This window comes from Nannospalax galili, unplaced genomic scaffold (assembly GCF_000622305.1).
Source record: "Nannospalax galili isolate Female #2095 unplaced genomic scaffold, S.galili_v1.0 scaffold612, whole genome shotgun sequence".
NCBI lineage: Eukaryota > Metazoa > Chordata > Mammalia > Rodentia > Spalacidae > Nannospalax > Nannospalax galili.
The window spans coordinates 1,879,030-1,884,834 of NW_008333388.1; positions in this window are offsets into that span (position 1 = coordinate 1,879,030).

A 5,805-nucleotide genomic window follows, 5' to 3' on the forward strand; every position below is an offset into this window, starting at 1 on the left:
AAATTAAAAAAAAAAGGACACCAGTCACACTGATTTAAAACTCACCTGTTGGCCTCATTTTAACTTGACCACCTCTTTACAGTGCTTGTCTATAAATACTGTCATATTCTGATATATGGGGTTGAGAATTCAATAGACAAATGGTAAAGGGGGTGAGCTTAATTTAGGCCATCGCTGGAAGAGAAGACAAAAGAGAGAGGGAGCTTTTATCCTAGAGAGGCCCCGCTCCTCTCTCAGGCCCATAGCACTGTGTAGGATCAGTAACCTGTGACAGCCACTGCACATTTTTCCCTTAGTTTGAGGGCTGGTGGCAGGCACAGATCTTTTAAAGGCAGATTTCAGGCAAGTTGAAACTGGCATATTCCTTTTTTCAGAAAGAATGACTATAAAAATTCATCTCTTGAGACTTTCTGGAAAACACACTTGTTAAACTGAGGTCACTTGATTGACTATTTTGAACTGAATTTCATGCAGCCCCACAGTTGATAGAATTAAAAACAGTAATTTTCACATCAGTCAGACAGATCCTCTGACCCCTAGTCTTGTGTGGGCATTAATAGTTTAAAAATAAATAGTCAAAGGAATAGATATTCTAGCTGGGAAGAAGCTCTGAACTACTGGCTAATTTCAATTCCAATCATAGTCAAGTGTAGATGTATTTGGGCTGCCACAGAAATCCATATAGAACACAGAATGAGCCTGGCTGCAAATTCATGAGGAAGCTTGGAAAAAAGTCAAAAATCCCGACTTGGACCCCCACGGTTATGTTCAGCCAACTCCTAGCCAGTTTAAGTGGAAAAAGAGGGTCTTCCCTGACAGATACCGGGGTGGTGGGGATGCTACTGTTTGGCTGTTGGTTCTGGTAGCAGCTCTGAAGGTCTAGGATGCAGAGGCATGAGATGGTCACCAGGTCACCTTCCCCAGCAAAGGACGATTACTCAACAGATCTAGAGAAAGAGGCCACTACAGCTCCAGATGAAACAGGTCAAACTTGAAGCCTATGGAAGAGACTGGGTTCTCTGAAACATCCTTTGTCATTGTTCCAAGGGATAGAATGTTAGCAAGTCATGTGGTTCAACACAGAACATTCATGGGTCTCCCCACAGCATTGGGAACATACCTTTACCTATGAGACTGCAAGAGGAGAAACAAAGCTTCAAAGAGCTCACAGCATAAATGAAAAAGCAAAGTCAGGGGCTGGGGAGGAAGCTCAGCAGTAAAGTGCTTGCCACACAAGCATGAGGACCTGAGTTCAATCCCCAGAATCCACATAAAAAAGCAGGGCATGGTGGCACACACTATAAACTTAGCATTGGGGAGATATAGACAGGTAAATCCCTGGGGCTTGCTAGCAACTCAGTCTAGGCTACGCAGTGAGCTCTAGGTTAGTAGGAGACCTCATTTCAAAAAAACAAGTGGACACCACCTGAGGAACAGCGTCCAAAGTCTCTAGATGCATGTGTGCATGCTAATGTGCACGTGCACACACACACACACACACACACACACACACACACACACTTACAAGTTTGTTCTAGTCTTATTTCTGAATCTGAACATTCAGAATATAAATCCGTATATCTTCTATAGCTGCTTACCTTTACAGGGAAATTTTCTTTAACACAGAAAATAATATTTTAAAAGCAGACAGAAAACTGTGGTCCTTGTCAATCACCAGCACTTGTTAAATATGTATATTTTTAATCCTTTCTATTTGTAACAAATGTAAAAGGCTTATAAGAGAAGTAATTTCCCAAGTGCTACCCAGCAAAAGGCTACAAAGTCCTCCTTCCTGCAGGACTCTGCAGAATCCACATGCATTAATTTGGGACAGAGCAGCTCAGGGTGTCAGTGAGCTGGTGGCAGTCACAAGCTGTTTGCTACCAGTTCATGACAAGCAAGCACAGAAACTGAAAAGAATCGCTTAAAAATACGTACAGGTGTCTGACCTAGCTCTTTTAGTTCTATTGATTCTAACAATAAAAACTCAAGGTTTGAATTCTGTATGTCTGTGGGTTCCTTCATTTTTCCAATTATTTGATGTTACTATACTTTATAAAACGGTCAGTCAACAAAGGTCTGTCGTTACTTTTTTCATGGTCCTTCACCAGACACATGAGAAGAACTGGTTTGTGAAAGGATAGACATCAGTTTGATGTCAACAATAGCTACTAGAGTTGTAGTGTTTGCTGGGTAACAAGACTTACAACACAGCTAGAGAGCAATGTCCAAGCAGTTAAGAGCACTTGTTGCTCATCCAGAGGACATGGGTTCAGTTCCACATCCACACAGTATCTCACAACCATCTGCAACTCCAGTTCCAAGAGTTCTAATGCCCTCTTCTGGCCTCCTCAGGCACCGTACACAGGTGGTGTACATTCATACATGCAGGCAAAACACTCATATACATAAAAAGTTTAAATTACAACATACTAAATTCCTATTTTTAAAAGAGACAACATAAACACTTACTTCTTGTGGTAGTCCCATGAGGTAGTAACTACAATTGCTCTAATTTCATAGTTGGGGAAACTGAGGCACCGGGAAGATAAATGACCTTCTCAGTATTGCACAACTGGTTGGTTACGGAGCTGAGATGGGAATCCAGGCAACTTGGCTCTAGCCCATATCAGCAATCACTTTCACCATGACTCTGTGATAAAATTTGAAGCAATTTAATTCTTTTGCAAATGGTAAAATATTTGAGAAAAATCACAGAGTAATTAACACCAAAACTGGAGAAAGCTCCTGTGGGAGGAAGAAGGTCATGCCATGCGTAGGAGAGGTGAGCACACCAGGTTTCACAGGTCTAGACACGTCACATGCTGTAACCTAGGTCAACAACATATGTGGCTGTATAGCCAATCTGCTATTGGATGTATTTCACAATTTTAAAAACAAAATTTATTTTGAAGGAGTAGCTCGAGTTGTCAAACAACAGCACCCAGGGTCCTTGGACAGGTTGAGCTCCCCATAATGAAGTGAACGACAGCCATTCTCCAGCCAACACATGGCAAGCAGAAGGTACAAAGACTTCAAGTTTCTTCCTGCTGTCCAGAGTCTAATATTCTTCCTTAAGTCACCTTCTAGAATTCTCGGGAAAAAGTGCACATATTCAGATTTTGCACCAATGCCTCTATAATGCAATGAAAATGAGCATTTAATCAGGAAGTGCCATACACACATGCACAGCTTACAGTGACTGAGGGAATGAAAGAAGTCTGTAACTTATTCTGAGAGTGTCAATGCATGTGATTTCTACCTAAATCTTGGTGTGTATGACACCAGGACCTAGGAACCAGGTAAACTAAAAAAGTTGAACCAGGCTAAGGACTAGGGGTGACTTTGACTATCAATTGACCAGAAGTTGACCAGCCTAGGCGCTGCCCCCCCCCAGCCCTTTGTATAATCTATTTGATGCCTGGAAGTGCCACAGCCTTAAGGAATTTGTAACACTGCTGTTGCCCAGTTTTTATGGTACTTCATATTCCCTCATGGGATCCTGTGGACCACTCTCAGCCCAGTGAGGAAGGAGCCGGGAAGCTGCCCGGTCTCTCCTGAGGCAGTTGGACACAATCCTTGACAGTTCATCACCTTGGAGAAGAAGCAGTCTTCTCCAGTTCTTTTAGGTCCTGCAGGGAAAGATTTTATAAGCACTGTCAGCAGCTCTCCAATCCAAGGGAGAAATACCATTAGCAGCCTTATTTTGAGATGATCATGAATCTAGAAGCTATGACCAAGGTTCCTAAGACTACACAATGCTTCAAAAAAAATTACTCCAACTAGATTGAGCTAGAGAAAGCCAAATAGTTGCCCCCTTGCCCTCATCTGAACACACATGCACACGCACAGACACACACACACACACACACACACACACACACACACATACCTGTGTCCACAGCAGAACTAAGAGGCAACTCCCCCAGGGTTAATGAAAAGAACCCATGTGGACCTATGTACACAGGTTTTCATTTGAAAGCCCTCTTAGCAAATAACAGACTATGTAGAAACATAGCTGTAAATAGGAACTAGTGAATACTTTGAGATCAGAACTTTATGGAGAGTTCTGTTAATAATGTCAAGGAGAAATTTAAATCAAGGTTTCCATGGAGGAACAATAGTTGGATAATCCATCATCAGATAAGTGGCCATTGATTTTAGGAAAGACTTATGATTGCTAGTTATGATGCTTAACTTGGTACCGAGAATCTCAATGAATCTCTGGGTAGTTCTTTGAGATGCTGATACCAGACCCTACTCCCAGACCAGTTAAATGAGAATTCCTGCAGGTCAGACCTATGCATCAGTATTTTTGAAAAGATCTCCAAGTGATTTTAATGGATGGCTTGGGTTGGAATCCGCTGCCTTAGTTAACAGAGCTTAGTTACCTGGAGCGGTAAATACTGCTTCTAAAGCAATTTAATTTTCCCCCTTAGGCACCAGAAGAATCATGCTGATTTATTAACATGTTCCAAACAACAGTAACAAATGGACTACTCTAATGTTCAGGCTGTGAGCATCAGATTTCTCTCCCCAGACAGAAGCTGAATGTAGGTATCTGAGAATGAGGACTGGGCAAACAACCATCAGAGATGGGTGGACCTCAGTGGAGCAGGCAGCACTGCAAGGAGCAGAAGGGTAAAGAGAATGTGATCGGTGTCGCCATAGGAACGGACAATCTAGTGGAGAGAGGGAAAAGAAGACAAAACTTCCCAGCCATGCAGTGTGACGAGGGTGCACAGAAGTGAAGTGGAGGTACAAGGAGAAAGCTCAGAGGCCTCAGGATGGCAGGTGAGGTTCCTAGAGTCAGAGTCTCTAGGCCCACGGCAAGGGTGGGAAAGAGTATGCCCAGTCTTGTGAACAGCACAAATGACAGGTGACACTGGGAAGGTGGGCAAGAAGCTGATCAGAAAGACCCTGGGATGCCATCTAAGGGCTTTAGACCTACCCTTGGAGGTGATGATTGTTACTGATAAGACTGCAAGATGGAACTGTTTTAATCAGACTTGCATTTAGAATGCTTGCTCTAGCGATGTATAGAGTCTGGTTGCTTCACCTGTGGTCCACAGAGTCATCTGCATTGTCCTGGAGCTTGGACAAAATACAAATCTTGAGACTGGAGAAATAGTTCAGTAGTTAGAACACTGACTGCTCTTACAGAGGACCTGGGTTTAGAATCCCAGCACCCACATGGCAGCTAACAACCTTCTATAACTCCAGTTCCAGGTGATCTGAAATCCTCTTCTGACCGCCACAGGCATTGCATGACACAGGTGCACTTACATACATGTAAGCAATACACTCATATACATGAAATAAAAATGTTTTTTTAGTCATGCGTGGTGGTGCACACCTTTAATCCCAGAACTTGGGAGGCAGAGGCAGGTGGATCTCTGTGAGTTCAAGGCCAGTCTGGTCTACATAGTGAGTTTCCAGAACAGCTGGGGCTATAGGGAGACCCTGACTCAAAAAGACAAATAAATAATAAATAAATAAATAATAAATAAATAAATAAATAAATTCTTTTAAAGGAAAATACAAATCTTAGGCTTCATCCCAAACACACTAAATAAAAATCTACATCTATGACTGTGTTATAAGTACATATTTATATGAGTGTACATCCATGTGCATGCAGGTATGCAGGTGTGTGTGTGTGTGTGTGTGTGTGTGTCCAGCAGTTGGTATCAGATGCCTTCTTCAATTGCTTCCCACCTTACTTTTGAAACAAAGTTGCTCACTGGATGGATTCACTAGGCTGACTGGCAATGAGCTATGGGATCCACCTGTCTCCAGCACCCA